Raw genomic sequence first — 20050 nt, 5'->3', positions numbered from 1 at the left:
TAGCATTCTAAAATGCCAGCAGGAAGGCAGGAGTGGATGGGTGTGATGGGGCATCAGCAGACAGGCTCTTCCCAGCAGGGAAGTGAACTCTGACCCACAAGAGGGCAACAAATAATTAGAACTCACAAGTTTCAAAGAGGAAAAAGTGAAGTGCCAGCCAAGAGCTGCCTCATAATTTTTGCAAGTTTAATGAGAGGCCAAAAAGAGAAGGACGTTACAAATGTTTGCAGGTAGATGTCAAGATCCACAGTGTAGGTTTGTTTCTCAGATTGGTCCTTTTACATCTTCCACTGCTCTTGGATGGGAAGAGGTGGGGCTAAGTATTCCTGGCTCTTAGAGCTTTTGCCTCCAGTCTGAATAATGGACAAAGCATGTTCCATACGCAGGATACAAAAAGCAGTTGTCCCCTAGTGGGATATACTCCAGAAAGGGGCAAGTGTAAAACAGTGACAGGCAAGGACTTCTATCAGTGATAAATACATTCAGGTATTTAGTGAATATATACATTGTACAGGGCACTGGAACATAGAGATCAATGAAGCACCAACCTTGTCTTCAGGAAGCTCACAATCAGTGGGAAACAATAATGCATAAAAGGTGGTTACAAGACAGAGTGAAAGGCAGAAAGCACGGGGCTATGTGAACACAGAGAAGAGGTAATGCAATCAGCCTTGAACACCTTAAGGTGGCTTCCAGAAGAAGGGAGCTTTAATTTCGAGCTCAAGTTAAATACAGTTGGCTGAAGAAAGGGAGAGACTATACCAGGAAGAGAAAGCTGCTTGCAGAAAGGCACTTTTGGTGAACTTCCAGGAGCTTGGTAAAATGCTGGGAAGGAAGATGGGAGATGGAGTTTTTCCATCCCACAAATCAGTTTTTCCCAGATTTGTACCAATGAGAAATTAATCTAAACGAACTGATTTTGTATCATTCATTTCACCTTTGGTGGCTTCCATGGACCTATTCTGCTATTTCCCTTAGAAATTATCTTTTACTTGGTTTCCCTAAAGCGGGCATTTCTCATGGATGTCTTTTTCACATTGTGTGTGTGTGTTTAACTAAAACACTGATATTAAAAAGGGGGAAAAAAAGAAAGAAAAAGAGAGACTAACATTTATTGGCACTTAATATGGACTGTGACCCTGAAGGTTTATATTACTATCAAATACTCATGACTTCATTAATGTATTCATTCATATATTAAACATCAGCACTGTCTTAGACACAGAATACAAAATTCTTCTGGATTAGCCTTTTTCATCTAGGGGATATATGTAAAAAGGGCATGCATTTAAAAAGTCTGATTTTGGGGATCCCTGGGTGGTTCAGCAGTTTAGCCCCTGCCTTTGTCCTAGGGCATGATTTTGGAGTCCTGGGATCGAGTCCCACATCAGGCTCCCTGCATGGAGCCTGCTTCTCCCTCTGCCTATCTCGCCTTTTTCTCTCTCTCTCTCTGTGTCTCTCATGAATAAATAAAATCTTTAAAAAAAAAAAAAGTCTGATTTAGTGCAATAAATATAACAATAGAAATGTTAAAACTATTAAGATTGTTCAAAGGAATGAAGGAGGGTTAAAAAGATGACATATGTAAGCTAGGTTTCAAAGATAAATAGAAAATAACTAAGTCCACTGGGTGAGGAAGGAAGTGCCGTGTAGAGAGACTCTTTAAGCCTAGGGATAGGCATATACAAAGAAACGAAGGGGTTGGCTCTACAAAGTTAACTAAATGGAGAGTTAGAGAGGACCCATTCTTGAGTTGTGGGCAATTGTTAGATTGTAGAAAAGTTTACATGTGAGGAAAAGCCATCCAGACTTTAGTGTAGCTTTTATAGTTGCAGGAAGGGCTAGGCACCTGGGAAAAATACTATCTTGACTAGGAGAGAAGGGAACTGGAAAGGGGTATGAGATAGGAGGGAAACCAACTAGAAGGCCATTTCAGTAGTCCAAGTAAGACACCACAACAGTCTGGTCTAAGGGGATGGCATTGAAGAAATGAACAAGTCACAGACTCAAAAGATATTTAATGGTTAGAATTGGAAAAGTCTTCCTGACCACCCGGATGTGAGGGATGGAAAGCAGGACAGAGTCAAGGATGGCTTCTAAGTTTTGGATTCAGAGACACAGTGAAATCCCATGGGATAATCACCTCTCACTCTGTCTCCTTTTCCCCACAAGAACAGCGAGATACAGAGAAGTTAATTACTTGCCTAACATCCTATAACAGGAAATGGCTGATTTGGAATTCAAACTAGATCTCTCTAAGATCACGCTCTCTCCTGCGTGTTCAGTGAGACTGCTGTTTAGGATTAGGGAGTAGGAGCACAGAGAGGGGGAAATCCTAAACTTCCCACCTTATCAGACCATCTAGAGAATATAGGGCAGGATGAAAATCACAAAAAGTGGAATGGGAAGAGAAGCACCTAGAACTGGCCCATTAGTTTTATTGCTTGTGTTTACAGTTTGGTTTCCTCTAAATTACTCACCAGGGCTCTAACGAATCTCTTCTGTTTGGATCCTCCCCATTCTCAGCTGCTCATCACAGCATTAATTCATGCTACCTGGAAAATAAAATACAGTTAGAAGAACACCCACTAATTATAACTTCCTTGAGTGTATTGAATTATGAGAGCTGTATGATCTTTTTTGGCCACACGAACCTTCTGTCCCCTCCTGTTCTCTGACCCCTCCCTGTGTCCAGGAAGGTGACAACCTATCAAAGAAGTCTCATAGTTTGGTTAAATGTCATTTGAGAATTCTTTCTATCAGTGTAAGAAAATGAAATAAGGGGAAACTATAAGCTATAAATGAAGACCCTTTAAGGCTCACACATATTTCGAGACAACAAAATGATGTATTAATCCATGAGGACTTCATCCATTTATCTCCCTCTTCTATTCTCATTTCATAAACACAAATTTTCTGTTACATTCCCAACACATTTGTTGGAAGAGGGGGGTGAAAGAGGAATTAAATGAACACCCACTCCATAATTCCTGACCTTTCCTTTAGCATGGCAGTTTTATCAGTCAAGCAGAGAGATAATATGATGAGGATAAAAAGCTAATATTCTCTCCTGGTGAAAAAGAATCAATGACACTTTCACCCACAGCTTTATTGAAAAATGGATGATAATGGCTCAAGCACACCTACCAGAGTGAGCTGCTTGAAGCTACATTTAGCAAACTTCTTAGGAGATGAAATATAGCTGAGATTGTAGGGAGGCCCACAAAAGAGGTGCAAGAATATTTCTTAAAATGAATGCAATAAACACATTTCCCCACAGCCTATGGAGGAGCAATGAAGTGCCATTTATGGATAGGGAGAATGAATGCTGTAAATTGCCTGAGCTCACTGCATTTCACAATGAACATTCTTGTTTGGTGATCCTAACAGTTTTAGCCCTTGGGGAAACTTGCTCCAACTTCTGGACTACAGCTATTAGGCTGGAGAGAGGAGAGAAATGCAGTCAACAATAAAAGTTTTATTATCAATTACAACTGGAGCTTCTAAAAATTATGTATATTTGAAAAGAATATTTCTGGCCTCTAGGAGAAAGATTCAAGAATATTCTCTCTGCCTATCCTCAAGGTTCCTAATTAATTTACCTTTATTTTTTTTTATTTTTATTTTTTTTTATTTTTATTGGTGTTCAATTTACCAACATACAGAAAAACACCCAGTGCTCATCCCGTCAAGTGTCCACCTCAGTGCCCGTCACCCATTCCCCTCCAACACCCGCCCTCCTCCCCCCTTCCACCACCCCTAGTTCGTTTCCCCGAGTTAGGAGTCTTTATGTTCTGTCTCCCTTCCTGATATTTCCCAACATTTCTTCTCCCTTCCCTTATATTCCCTTTCACTATTATTTATATTCCCCAAATGAATGAGAACATACACTGTTTGTCCTTCTCCGATTGACTTAATTTACCTTTAGAAGTGTTAACCTCATTGGTCAGAAAGCAAAATACTGATTGGGCTACATTCTTGAGTGAGTTATAGATAAAACTATACTGTATATTTTCTCTTGGGTCTGAGAAAAGTGTTAAGTCCTTCAAAGTAAAATATTCTGAGGTTGAGTCTGAGTTTTAAGGAGGGGTGTTATTAGACTGAGTTTTTCACTTGTACTATTCTAAATTGCTACAGATCTGCAGTGGAGTTTGGTCTGAACACTTAGTAATATTAAACACTCAGACCAATTTTCCTATATTCTTATGTATGCTCAGAGACTTCACTGGGCCAGAGGTTTCGTGTAGTCTTACCTTATAATTTCCAAAACATTCTCATTTCCTGATCAATTTTAAGCCTCATCTGTCCTTTCCCACTTCCTGAGCTTCTCTTCCCATCCTATAAATTTCTGTATCATGAGGAAAGGTAGCTGTCCTCTATTATCACCCCAAATTCATGAGAATAGGAGCCACCTAAAAGTGTGATCTGCAATAAAGATTACACAAAATGAAACTCAATGATATCCCCAAAGCACACAGGAATGTACACTTATTATACCATGGCCAGGATCAGGTGCATAATTTTCAGGGCCCAGTGCAAAAATAAAAAAGCAAAGCACCTTGTTAAAAAATGATTAATAATTTCAAGATGGTTACAGCAGAGATTAAACCAAGTATTCATATGTCACATGTCCATGTAGCACAGCTCACCAACATCCATGGCCTTGACCTCCACCAACAAGTCTCCTCTATGGAGTGTGGGCTTAGAGGATGGAAGAACCTTGGATTCCTCATCAAATATGGAACATGTCACTAATACCCCACTGCTACGGATTCTTTTTCCTGATAAACTTGAGCAATGCCAGTCATCAGTAGGGTTGAAGCTGTTTGGGAAGGGGAAAATAACAGCAGGTTATCCTAAAACGTGAGTTTATCTTTATTTTCTCATCCTTCTCCCTGCTCCTGTGTCTCTACATGGGACCAATGAGATACGATGCAAGTCCTCCACCACTTCATGAATGTCACTTTGATGTTGGCTTCAAATGCTTATAAACTGAATTAGTATGTGTTTTCTACTGCATTTGGTGCATAGTCACATTCTTCACTAAGTCAAAAATCACTTTTTCTTTCATTTTATGTCTCAAATTTGATTTATTACAGTTCACGCATGTTTTTCCTGTTAGTATTTGCTTATGCAATAACTATGCATAATATCATGAAAGTAAAATTCATTGGATTTTCCATCACCTTATAACATTCAACACAGTAAAGACCATCTGTTATTAACCTAATCCTTTATTCTGACAGGGAAAATAACATTGTATTCCATGCATGGACAGACTACCTAACTCTATTCACCTTATCCAAACCAGTCTTGCATCTACCCATGTTCCTGATGGGATCACATGCCCCTTCTTCACAAAGTACCAGTAGAGATTTTTCCCCCTGAAACTGATGCTGTTCCTTTTAACCTGATACAAAAGAGGTTACTGCATCTCCATCTTTCCCATATTACACATGCTTCCAATGACCAGTTTGTTATTATAACATTAACCTCTTGCTTACCCATTCATATCCTAAATTGAGACCCAGAATGGATGAGATTATTATAGGACCTAACAATCTAAACACAGATCTTTAAAAATATACTTGATACTTCCTGGGCCCTAACAGTGCTTCCAAAACATGAATTATAATCCAGAAATATTCCCTAAAATGTCCAACGGAGTGCTAACATTCCTTAAATTCTTCCATGGAAAAAGTAAATTAAATGCAGAGTTGTCCTGAAATACATAAGTCTCTTTCCTAAGATATGTTTGAGCTATGGAGATGCTCATGTTCATCATGAATCTCAAAGAAGGGATTCTTGTCTACAATATTTTTGAAATCAATTTTTCTGTCAGCTTCCCCAAAACCCACCTCCTCTCCCACATACATACACTACAAGATTACATTCTTAAACCTGTACTTTAAACATTAATGTCATCAGCCACAGAGCAGATCCTCAATGTGTCCCAGGAAAAAAAGGATCTCAAAGAAAAAAAAAAAAAAAGACTCACATAAAGTTTAATTTTTTACAAGGTTTAATGTTCCCAGTTATATAAAGTCTATTGCCCAGGAACTTAAAACTCATTTGGGAGAAATCCCCTGGCAAATATGTTACAAGACTGCCTTATGTCTTAAAGTGGGGCATTTGAGCAATTCTGGTCCTTTTACTAGATACAGATATTTGCAATGGCAGCATGCTTATGCTTCCTGGCAACTGATTTACCGCTAATGTTCAACCATATTAACCTCACTACATTTTCATTAGCTATGATTCTTTAATTCTCCATTCTTAGTGTTATGATCCAGCAGCAAGCATTTGGGCCTGCTATTTCATGGTCAACACAGGCCGGGAAGCAACCATCATAGGCTTGTTCTCACAACCTGTATCTTCTCTTCTGTTTTTCTCCATCCTGAGCAAAACCTTGAAGAACTTTTAGCATTTTGTGAAATTTTTTTTTTTGTTTTTTCCAAAATAATTCCCTCAGAAGCTCAAGTTGAAGAAAAATGTCTTTTGCTCTGTGCCTTTTCCACTTTCACTTTCCTTGGCTTTTTACTCCTCTGGGCCATAGGGAGTCATTATGACTCCATTAGTAAGATTCGTTTCTATCACTTAGTTTTCTGTTGATTCCATTTAGAAAATCCCCACTTACAGCATAGAAATATCATATTTTATGATTTTTTGCTGCTCCAAATATATAATATTCATGATTTTCTGTATTTTGTTCATAACCAATAATTGTGTTTTGAGTAGACTATTTTCATTTTAAATTTTAGAATTTTATCTCTCTTCTTTATTTCCAGCATTTTACATATTTGATCATCCTTTTTTAGTTCAAACTTCCTCCTTTCTTAGAATAGCATTATCCAAAGAGGCAGTGTGGCATAACAGAAAAACCACATATTTTGAACTCAAACAGACCTACTACCTTCAAATGCAAAAACACTCATACTAGTTACATGATGATGAAGACGTTATTTACACATCTTTAGACTTAGTCCCTCTATCTGTAATGAGGCAGAAGCAATTCCCATTTTGTAATATTATTATCATGGAAATTCATTTCTTCGTTAAAAGAAATATTTATTTGCTGCTTGTTCTGTGCCAGGCACATTCACTGGATTAATGCATAATGTTTTATTTAGCTCAATGCTTGGTATATAGTAAATATTCAATAAATTGTATGTATTATGTTCCTTCTCTGTTCTCTTTTGATTGTGGATTTACTCAGTGCTCAATATAAATTTGGTGGTGCTCTCTGCTTTCTACCTGGAAAATCTTATCTATGTCCAAGGCTTTAACTATCACTTCTATACTGACTCTACCGTATATCCAGGCTTCATATTGCACTTCTATTTATCTATTACACATTTCCACATAAATGGCCTTTCAATACTTGAAATTCAAATTTTCTAAAATATAAACATCTCTCTAGGAGAAATATATCATGTAAACCACTTACCTGCAAACAGAAAGACTAGAACTAGGCACGCATTCAGTTCTTAGTTGTTAGTTCTTTTTTTTTCACCTCCTACAGAAAAATTGGCTTAACCCCTTTGTTTCCTTTTTCCTGTCACCAGCACCATCTTTCCCAGGAGTAAAACCTTCGAGTCCATATATAAGGCCTTTCCCCATTTGCCATAAGCAGTCACCAGGTCCTATTAATTCAGTTTCCGTAAGTCTCCCCTGAACTTTGTATAATGTTTGTTTAATGAATTCTTTGTATAATGACTATAAATGTTTTTTGTCTTTGATTTAGATAAAATAGTCTAAATCACTTCTTGTGTGAGTTACTAAATTACCCCAACTTGTCCTTTTTCTTCCCAGCTCCTTTCTTTCTTTCTTTACCCTGCATACTGTAGTCACTTTATTTTTTTTCGAGTATAATGGTTTTATTTTTATTTTATTTTTTTATTGGAGTTCAATTTGCCAACATATAGCATAACACCCAGTGCTTATCCCATCAACTGCCCCCCTCAGTGCCTGTCACCCAGTCACCCCAACCCTTTGCCCACCTTCTTTTCCACTACCCCTTGTTCGTTTCCCAGAGTTAGGTGTCTCTCATGTTTTGTCACCCTCAGATATTTTCAGTCATTTTCTCTCCATTAACCTTTATCCCCTTTCACGATTTTTTATATTCCTCAAATGAATGAGACCATATAATGTTTGTCCTTCTCCGATTGACTTATTTCACTCAGCGTCATACCCTCCAGTTCCATCCATGTCAAAGCAAATGGTGGGTGTTTGTCATTTCTATTAGCTGAGTAATATTCCATTGTATACATAGACCACATCTTCTTTATCCATTCATCTTTCGATGGACACCGAGGCTCCTTCCACAGTTTGGCTATTATGGACATTGCTGCTACAAACATCGGGGGGCAGGTATTCCAGTGTTTCACTGCATCTGTATCTTTGGGGTAAATCCCCAGCAGTGCAATTGCTGGGTCGTAGGGCAGGTCTATTTTTAACTCTTTGAGGAACCTCCACACAGTTTTCCGGAGTGGCTTTAATCTTTCCAAACATCTACTTTTTACCATGTCAATCCCTTGCTCAGACTCAGTATTTCATTAATCAAACCCCTCAATCTGCCTGACATCCAAGCTCCTCTGTTATTTGCCCTCACCCAACCTTCTCACTATTATATTCTGTTACTTTCCTGCTCAGGAACTCTGTTTCACTCAAACTTGTCTAATCCCCAGTCCATAATCATCCCTCCCTGAGCTCTTCCTTATGGCATGGAAGGTTTCCTTACATGTGATAATTGCCAGGGAGGAAAAGAAGAATGAGCCACTTGAATTCACATATTTTAGTAGCAGACAGAAGACACAAAAATAATCAGATCAGTTACAATAAGTAGATAATATGCTAAAACCAATGTATAATCCAAGGGCTATGAAGCTATATAGCATAATGGAAAAGACAAGTTCTCATAAAAATACATATATTAACAAATGCTATGTATTTTTTAATCCTACCAATTATAGCAGGATAAAACAGACACATCCCAGAAAATTTATTATAATAGAACCTCAGTAGCAGGTTAATATTAATTAATAAAAATCCCAGTAGTAGCATATTCTTACAGGTAACATTATGTGAAATTCTTAAGTTTTTAGTGAAAAAAATTCATTATGAGAAAACTTACATAACCAGAGATACAAAGTTGCACTGTGGCAATGTATTCCACAGCATAACTACAGAAGATGCACAAATGTTTTTTGTTTAGCTCTTTCTTATACTCTTCTTAAAAAAGCTAAGAGCAAAGCACTAACAAGCATCTTTCACGGAACACTCATGTCACATCACTTGTCATATATTACATGCCATCGCTCAGAGGTAGCAGTATCATCTTCCACTCTGAGGAATTTTGAGGTTCAGAAAGAAGTTTTCCAAGATCAAAGTGCTAGTGATAGAATACATTCAAAACAACACTGCATGTTACATATAGTCTTATTTATATTTTAGTCTTATTTATATTTTGATTTCTCAGCCATGTGACTACTGATATTTTGTTGTGGGGGCTTGTCTACATCAGCGAAAGACATTTAACAACATCCACATAGATATCAGTAGCACTTCCCAGATTATGACACCAAAAATGTTTCCAGATATTGTTAAATGTCTCTTGGGGAGATAAAATCACCTCCAGTTGAGAATGAGTGCTCTGAGTGAACAAACTATCCATCAGTCATTTTTTTTGTTTTTTTTTTTGTTTTTGTTTTTTTTTGTTTTGTTTTTTGTTTTTTGTTTTTTGACCAATGTCTTAGAGCTAGTAGTACTTGAGACACAATATACAGCAGAATGCATGCCCAAATCTTCACTGTGCTCAGACCGCATACAAAGGTTGTGGGGCACCGATAAACTGATACTGTAAAAGAAATCTGTAGCTTTTATTCAAAAGCCTAGAGACATTGAAAACAAGTGATCAGTCAACTCAAGAAAAACTGCAAATAGAGTGGAAGTGTCAAATTTGGAAAGAAAGGGATAAACTCTTATTATTAACTGATGATTTGATTTCCTAGAACTCCATAGAATAAGCACACTATCGAGACTAATAAAAGGGTTCCTGACCATTGCCAGATGTAAGACCAATTTAAATATTCTCCTGCACCAGTAAACCTATCTAGGAAATATGACAGATTTATATTATTTAACATAGAAACTATAATCGTCAAGTGATATCATAATAACATGTGAAAAGATACAGAAACTCATTGAAAACCATGAAAATTCAAATGAAAACACAAATAGGAAATCAAGAGGAATTTCTACAGTGATGGAAATGATAAATGTCTTGATTGGGTTAGTGGATACACAGTTTTATTCATTTGTTGATCTCTTTGAGTTGCACATTTGAAATCTGCTTTATATATATAAGGTAAATTATACCTAAACAAAGAATGCAGAGAAAAACATTGGACCAACATTAAAACTGTGAGTTTATGAAAGATTAAAGAGGTAGATAATATTAAGACCTGGCAAAGGTATGAACAAGAATTCCCATGTACTATGGGCAGTAATGTGAACTAACATAGCTATTCTGAAAATAATTCTGGAAGAATCAAGTGGTTTTGAGTGTACATATGTCCAAACCCAGATATTTCTCACCAGGATTTATATTCTAAATAAATACTCTCAGAGATCAATAAAGATGCATATAGTTGGATGACTATTAAAATAGTGTTATTTTTTGTAGAAGAGCACTACAAGATATCCAGTTACAATTATTTAAAGAAAAGAACAATAAAATGTGGTACATTTGCATTACAGAACATGAGTAGTTAGAAATAAAGACTAGACATACAAACAGTAAGATGAATAGGTCTTACAAATAGTCAAATTTTTGTTAAAAGAATGAAACAGTTGTGATCTATAGCAAAAGACCAATATATGCTTTTGAAACAAACACAGAACAATGTTCATGTTACTCACGATATCTGTGCATATTTATAGACACATGTCAAACACATTAGAGTCAATGCTCATAGTGGAACTTGGGATCAAGAATGAAAGGGATAAAAGGGAAATAGAAAAATACTAAAATAAAATAAAATAAAATAAAATAAAATAAAATAAAATAAAATAAAATAAAATAAAATAAAATAAAAAGAACCTTGACTATACAAATAATAAACTGTGCTATGAACTAGGAGAAAGAGAAACACCCACTTTATACCTGAGTTCCAAAAGCAGAAAGAAATGTAACAGAAGAGAATGTGGCCAACACTGAACGTGTACCCAATTTGTCCTAGATTTCAAGCCCATGATATTTTCCATTTTCATAAATCAATATGCTAAAATATTTGATAATGTATCATGGTTTCTTAAACTGTAAACATTTTGGCTTAGAGGATCAGTATCCCACTACAACATCTGTGTGCAGCCATATTTTATAAGATAGTACAGGCAAGTCTAAACACTATCTTAGAAAAAATTCACAAGGTTAAAGTGGGAAGCCCTGCTCTGCCTACCATTAACTGTCTTTTACAGCTTTGAGCAAGTCATTTACTCTTGGAAAGTGATGGCTTTAAAGAAATCCTCTTCCAACCTTTTTCTTCTAAAATAGGTTATATCCAGACACAGAATACTGGCAAAATTCAGCAAAACTACCTTTAGCATTCACACACATACTGACACATGACTCTTGAGATTTACCAAGAGTCAAGAAGGTGTTGGAGACATGAAAATATATGTGATTTAATTCTAACCAGTTAAGTTCAACGTAAATGTTGAAATAACTACATCATACACCCGAAACTAACATTATGCTATATGTTAACTAACTGGAATTTAAGTAATTTTAGGGGTGCCTGGTGACTCGGTTGAGCCACTGACTCTTAGTTTTGACTCAGATCCTGATCTCATGGGTCTTGGGATTGAGCCTTGGGATTGATAAATGCTTCACATCACTTGGCATCAGGGAAATACAAATCAAAACCACAATGAGATCCCACCTCACACCAGTCAGAATGGCTAAAGATAACAAGTCAGGAAACAACAAATGTGGGTGAAGATTCAGAAAAAGGGGAATCCTCTTACACTGCAATTGGGAATGCAAGCTGGTATAGCCACCATGGAAAAACAGTATGGAGATTCTTCAAAAAGTTTAAAATAGAGCTACCCTATCACTCAGAAATTGCACTACTAGGCATTTACCCCAAAGACACCAACATAGTAGTGATCAAAAGGGGCACCTGCACCCCAAAGTGTATAGTAACAATGTCCAAAATAGCCAAACTATGAAAAGAGCCCAGCTGTCCATTAATAGATGAATGGATAAAGAAGATGTGATATAGGGGCACGTGGTTGACTCAGTCAGTTAAGCATCTGCCTTTGGTTTAGGTCATGATCTCAGCATCCTGGGATCAAGCCCCACATCTGGTTCTCTGGTCAGCTGAGAGTATGCTCCTCCCTCTCCCTATGTGCTCTCTCTCTCTCTCTAATAAATAAAATCTTAAGAGAAAAAAAAGAAAATGTGGTATACATATATAATGGAATATTACCCAGCCATCAAAAAACGAAATCTTGCCATTTGCAACAACATGGATGGAACTAGAGGATACTATGCTAAGCAAAATAAGTCAGTCAGAGACAGGCAATCATCATATGATTTCACTCATATACGGAATTTGTAAAGCAGAACAGAGGAGCATAGAGGAAGGGAGGGAAAAATTAAATAAGATGAAATCAAACAGGGAGACAAACCAAAAGAGACTCTTAACCATAGGAAACAAACCAAGGGTTGCTGGAGAAGAAGGGGAGTGAACAGATGGGTAACTAGGTGATGGGCATTGGAGGAGAGCATGAGATTTAATGAGCACTGGTATTATCTACAATTGATAAATCACTGAACTCTACCTATGAAACTAATAATACAGTATGTTGATTAATTGTAAATAAAATTAAATTAAATTTTTAAAAATAGATCTTAAATAAAATAAAAATATTGAGCACTGGATGTTATACGATACGTTGGCAAATTGAACTTAGATAACTGTTAAAAAATAAATAAAACGAAAAAAGTAAAAAACAAAGAAAACTTTCAAAAAATTTTTAAAAAGAAAATAAGAAAATTTTTAAAATAAAAATTAGATTAATCTTGCGCTCTTGTCAAAGTAAGTCTAGCAGTATTAGTTTCAAAATCAGAAAAATTGGTATTAATATCTTTGACAAACATTCATTGATTTACTCATTTAATAATGAGAGTCTAACATGTGCAAGGCAATTTTGTAGGTACTGGGGAATCCAATATTGCATAAACCATGTCTCTGAGGGTTTAAAGCTTGAAGGAAGAGGAGTACTAACCCACTATTACACAACAAATATAGTTAATTACATTGTGATAGCTGCTATGGACAGGATGTTATAAGAATATAGAATAGCAGGCTCTTACTTAGCTTGAGTGATATCAGGGAAAGTATCCTCTATGTATGAGGCATTTATTTGTTTATTTTTATTTTAAAGATTTTATTTATTTGAGAGAGAGAGAAAAAAAAAAAAAAACATGAGAGAGAGAGAGTGTGTGTGCATACAAACAGTGGGGAGGGACAGAGAGAGTGGGAGGAGCAGACTCTCCACTGAGCAGAGATCCAGAAGTCTAGCTGAATCCCAGGACCCTGAGATCATGACCTGGGCAGAAGACAGATGCTTAACCAACTGAAGCATCTGAATGCTTCACCCAGGCACCTGGATGAGGCATTTAAATTGAGACCAGAATGGTGAATATAAGTTGGCTGGCTGAAAAGATTGCATACAAAAGGGAAAAATGCTCCAAAGAGAGACACCAGACAGAGAGGAGAAACTCATGTAGTTAAGGATATTAGAAAATCATGTAAAGGAAATGGGAGACAATTAAAGGTCTTCAAAAAGGCAATTGACTTAATCACATTCCCATTGTTCAAACATTTCTCTGGCTTCTGTGTGGAGAGGAAAAGCTATCCAGAGAGTGTTTTGTGGAACAAAGTAAGAACTCTGAAGAGACAGCTACAGAAGTCCAGTTAAGATATAATAGGACATAGATTAGGGTAATAGGAATGAAGAAAGTAAGAAGTTCATGGTTTTTAAAATACCTATTGGAAATGGGATTTACCTGACTTGGGTATTGACTCACCATAAAAGAGAAAAGGATAGAGAAATTAGGAATGATTTTGAGCTTTCTTTCTTGGAATTGGGTGGATTCATTCACTGAGATGGATAAGACTGGAAGAAGAACAAGTTTCATGAGAATGATAATCTGGCTCCTAGAAGGAGAAACATCAAATCTAGCTTAAGTGCAGATTATAGAAATAGAGGATTCGTAAGGTTGCTACCTACACACTCACCGCAGTAAAGCCTGATATAAAGCGCAGTCTCCATTCTTCTCTCATTGAATATGGTGCTCCACACCAACATCCTACAATCTCATCTTATCTCCTCTGATATAGGCTAACCTGGCTTCTCTTTGTCTCCTTTCCCTAGACTACTCTTGCTTACTGTTTGTCATCTTAGTACAGTCAAGACTGCCTTCCCTCAACATGTTAACCTCATATTCCTATCCACTTAAGTCAGTATTTTTCTTCCCCTCCAACACTACTTAATGTTTCCTGTGCTAGGGCTGCCCCTCTTTTCTTCAAGTTTTATTCATCTCCATGAGGAAATATGTAAGTACTCTCCAACAGGTCTTTCCAGAGACCTGGGGGGAAAAAAGAAGTCTGCAAAGTATAATCAAAGTATTGTGTGACTATTAGAGTAGAAGAGTCACATAGTTCTTAAACTGCAATGCTTTTAATATGGCAGTCTCATCATGGGAATGAGACGTGAACTTTATATACAATGTTACTACTTGGGGACAATCACAATTACTACTGCAGCCCTTTGATAAATGATGTCTCTTGAGCCAATATTAACTCTGGTGGAACAGATCTTCAAAAGCAGTAATGTCCTTCCTATAATGAGATCTCAACCTCTATGTTTGGCTTAGTCTTCTGGTTTGCTATTATTCCTGAACCATTGACCTACTGCCTGTTCTGCCCATAAACCTTCCACCAACTCAAGCAATATTATTTTTTCAAGCTAAAAAAATATATAACCTGTTTTAAAGTAATTTCCTTTTTTCCATAACAGAAGGATTTATTTTATGGAAAAAAATAGTTCTTGTTGCAAGAACGTTCTCTGCTAAACAAAATATTCTGTTAGAGATGCATGATTCAATGATATTGAAGGTTGCATGTCCTCATCTTCCTAAGTGGATAAAAATCCTAACTGGTGAATCTGATTTTATCTCACCAGTTTTAATTCTGACTTCTTCCTCATATGTTGTACAGTAATTCAGTAGCATAATGTGGATAAATTATATTTTACTTCTATACTATGAATTATGGAGATTTAGAGATTTCTAAGTGCATTAAAATATAGGCAAAGACTGAATAGTGATTATGATTCCCAAGAGAGAAGAAAAAAAGATGTATTGTTTAATAAATAAGCTTCTGTTTGACCTCATGTATTAAATAAAATAAATTTTGTAAGCTGACTTATCTATTAGGGTCACCTGGGTGTTACAGTAGGTTAAGTGTCCAACTCTTGATTTTGGTTCAGGTCACAATCTCAGGATCATGAGATCAAGCCCTATGTCAGGGCTTCCTTTCAATTGGGAGTCTGCTTGGGACCCTCTCTCCCTCTGTCCCTCTCCTGCTCAAGCACGGTCTCTCTCTCTCTCTCTCTCTCTCTCTCTCTCTCTCTCTCTCAAATAAATAAATAAATATTTTTAAAAATTGTGTTAGCTTACACCCCATCATGTGATAAGAGGAATTAACATGCAAAAATTATGACAAAGCATTTGAACACACTTTAAAGATGAAGAAGACATGAATCACTGCAAGATCATAAAAGTCATTGTCTTTGTGGCAATACAGGCCTTATCTTTCAGGAGGGATCATTCACAGTGCAGGCCAAAAACCCACAATACCTGTGACTCTGAGTGGCAACAGAAAGAACGAAAAGCTAGTGAAGCAGATGAAGAACTGACATTTAATCCATTTGCCTCATTTAAAACCTTATCTGGGAAATCTCCTTTATTAGCAAGAAGTCTAACATTTTCCCCCTATCTACAGTTTTTTTTTTTTTGTCCTTTAGCACAAAAGATACTCAAGTTTCTCTTAACTTGAAAACAAATCCAACAATCAACAAAAATCTTCTCATTGATTCCTCGACAAACTACTTCAACTAACCCTTTTTTTCTTTTCACCAAGCTTCTGAAGAGACTCACTGTCTCACCTGTGAATTTGTCAACCTACAGCAAACTCATTTCATTATCACTGAAACTACTGTTATTGTTACCAGAGATTCTTGTAACTAATGTGACCACATAGCCTATCATCTAAACTGGTGAAAGGGGGCATTATTAATAATTAAGCTTCAACTTGGACTGCCCTGAACAAACAAGGCACATGGTCATGACACTCCAGACACTCTAGCTGTAAAATCTAATGGGCTAATTACTCCTTGACCCTTTTTCATATACTGATTTTGTTGGCTGTTATTCCCTGTGTGCACCTTTATCTTCTTTACTTTATGAGACACCCCTTTCTCTTGGATTTCCTCCCAACCATTGTGCTGCTTTACTTCAGTATCATTTGCAGTATCCTTGTTCTTTTTATTATTTCAGTATTTATGTCCCTAAGGCATTAGTCCTGGACAATTTCTCTTCTCATAGCACACAGATTTTTGGATATTATCATTCCCTCTCATAGATTCAATTTTAATTTATGCCAATAACTCCTATCACCATGTTTCCAGCTTTATCTTTTCCTCTGAGCTCCAGAATCATATCCAAATCCCCAACTGGCATACAGCTTTGATAAATCACACCATAACAAAAACAGTTGATTATGTCTAAAATTATCTTTCACCCAAAAAATCATCCTACTCTGCATGTTCCAGAGTTTGGTAAGATATTATTCATCCACCCATATTCTCAAGTCATAAATTTATTTATTTTTTTAAAGAATTTTATTTATTTATTTGTTTGTTTGTTTGTTTGTTTATTCCTGAAAGACACACACACACACACAGAGGCAAGACATAGAGAGAGAAGCAGGCTACATGCAGAGAGCCCAACATGGGACTCAATCCCAGGACTCCAGGGTCATATTCTGGGCCAAAGGCAGGCAGTCAACCTCTGAGTCACCTAGCCATCCCTCAAGTCATAAATTTAAGTGGCAATTGTATTAATCAGGAAAACTCTAGCTGCCTTGTAAAAAAAAAAAAAGGCATCAAACTCCAGTCTTCATACCCCCCCACACACACCTCTACCATTTCTCATTCTCGTTAGAATCAATATAAATCATTGAAGTCTATGTCCCATACAATCGTTTGGAGATGCAAGCTGCTTTCATCTTTTGGATCTGCCATCTACTAAATGTGGCTCCAACATCATCCTAACATCATCCAGATGACTACCTGGGAGATGAAACAGAACATAGAGAAAGCATGCCTTCTTTAACTCTTTTGCCCACAAATCACTTCTGTGTATACTCCATTGGCAAGAAGTTTTCATGGGGTTCCACCCCACTGAAAGATAACTAAGAAATATCAATTATCTCTGTGCAAAGGAAAAGGGACTGGATTGGTAAGCATATAGCAAGTATCCACCATGCTATCTTGTTTTCTTCCTTCACCTCATGTCGAATCATTTACTTAATCTTGTGCATACTTCTTTCAGAACTCCTTAGATATGCTGCTATTTTCTAACCTACATTGCCAACTTTTTATTTGAGAATATAAAAATTCCTACCAAGATTCTCCAGTTGCTCATGGTTTTCTTTTCACTGGCACAATTCTGATCTCTCAAAGTTTAATTGATCATATAATTGTCTTGGTTGGAATTCTAAGACCTCAAAATAAAGCTCAAACCCCTCAGTCTAAAGAAAAACTCTCTTATTATTGTGGATGCTGCCCAGATATCTCATTACATTTCTCATAACTTGTTGCAAGAAAATACTCAAGCCAGTCTAAAATTCCTGTAAGACTTTAACTCTGTGTCTTTGAACATCTTAATCTCTTTCCATCTTTCTCTAATTTTTTTTAAGTAGGCTCCACACCCAACATGGGGCTTGAACTTTTGACCCTGAGAGCAAGAGTCACATGCTCTACTGACTGAGCCAAATAGGCCCTCCATTTTTCTGTCTTTTTAAATGGTTAGCTACCATTCATTTATCCATCCTATATCCAGATATCATTTCCTCAAGGAAAGCATCCTTGACTTCTCCCTATCAACTCCTGGGTTAGACTTCCCTATGTCCGACTATTGTTACACAAAGACATGCTTCTCACTAAATTAAAATTGTTATAATTGCTTATTTATCTGTTCTTTATCTAGAATACTGAGTGTATAAGAAATATATAAAAGTTACATGAATGAATTAATCATTACGAAAGACCATTTGAACCTTTTACAATTTCACAGTTGGATTGTGACTCAATTCTTCTCTGTCCCCACTGAAATCTAATAAGCAGAAAACAAACAAATTGCCAAATAGAGGATCTAGATTATCTATAAGAAGAGAACACAAAGAACCAGTGAATTTTTTAGATAATTGAATGAAATCATGGAGTGGTAATATAATTTCTTTAGGTTAGCAATGTAACTTTTGACTCATATTTTTTAATTCATTCTGTAAACACATCCTCTATTTAAATATTCTCCTTGAATATGTCTTTCTTTGTACAAATTCTCATCAAGAATTATCTGGCTTTATTCTGTTAACTGGTCTCTCTCCCTTCTTTTTGTCCCAAATGAGTACAATGTGCATGTTGTTGCACACTAAAACTCTCCAAGGCATCACTTTGAAAAGTTACTATCACCTCATCCCAACTGGAAATTATTGTTGTTTCCTCGAAGGACATAATTGTCTGAAGGACCAATTTCCTCTGTCGACACTGAGCATTTAAGGGCCTCCAAAATTTTGCCTTGTTCATTTCCTCTATCCAAACATACTAATACTGCCCAGCATGGAGATGGCTTAACCAGGTGAAGACTGTTCTCACATTTTGAAGCAATATACAATTTTTACTTTCCCCTCTACTCAATTCCATTGCATGGAAAAAAAAATCTATAAATTTTACCGTGCATACCTTCTGATTTACTTAATAAATCTATTGCATTTAAAAGGGTAAGTTCTCCACAGTAGAAGATGATTATTCTTTTCTTATGCCCCAAGTATTGGACACATACACTGTGCAAACATGTTGTCACAAAACAAACAAAAACAAACAGAATGCTTCTTTTTTAAAAAGCCTGGTACTGATTATTTTATTAACTTGTAAAGACATGAATGGCACCAAATATGTGTTAGTTTCATTCAGTTGAACAAGAATAATTCACCTAAGGGCTACTAAATTTAAGACAAAAAGCCAAATATTTCTTGACTTTTTAATTTTAGCCATTCTGACAGGTGTGAGATGATATCTTGTGTGGTTTTGATTTCCATTTCCCTGATGGCGTTGAACACCTTTTCATGTGTTTGTTGGCCATTAGTATGTCTTCTTTGGAAAAACATCTATTCAGGCTCTCTGCCCATTTTGAAGCAGATTATTGGTTGGATTTTCATTTGCTTGTTTTGCTTTTTGGATTTTTTCTTTCTTTCTTTCTTTCTTTCTTTCTTTCTTTCTTTCTTTCTTTCTTTCTTTTTCTTTCTTTCTTTCTTCTTTCTTTCGGTTTTTGTTTTTTTGGCGTTAGTTGGATAAGTTCTTTATATATTTATCAGACATATCATTTGCAAATATTCTCCACCATCCAGTAGATTGCCTTGCCATTTGGTTGATGGTTCCCTTCACTGTGCAAAAGCTTTTTATTTTGCTGTAGTTCCAAATAGTTTAATTTTTATTTTGTTTCCCTTGCCTGAGGGTGTATCTAAAAAAAATGTTTCCATGGCCAATGTCAAAGAAATTACTGCCTATGTTTTTCTTTAGGACTTTTATGGTTTCAGATATCACATTAGGTTATCAATACAATTTGAATAATTTTTGTGTATGATGTAAGAAAGTGGTTCAATTTCATTCATGAAATGTTGCTGTCCAGTTTTCT

Source organism: Vulpes lagopus, chromosome 19 (assembly GCF_018345385.1).
Source record: "Vulpes lagopus strain Blue_001 chromosome 19, ASM1834538v1, whole genome shotgun sequence".
Taxonomy (NCBI): domain Eukaryota; kingdom Metazoa; phylum Chordata; class Mammalia; order Carnivora; family Canidae; genus Vulpes; species Vulpes lagopus.
The sequence above is the reverse complement of the archived record's forward strand: the minus strand, read 5'-3'. Positions refer to the sequence as shown.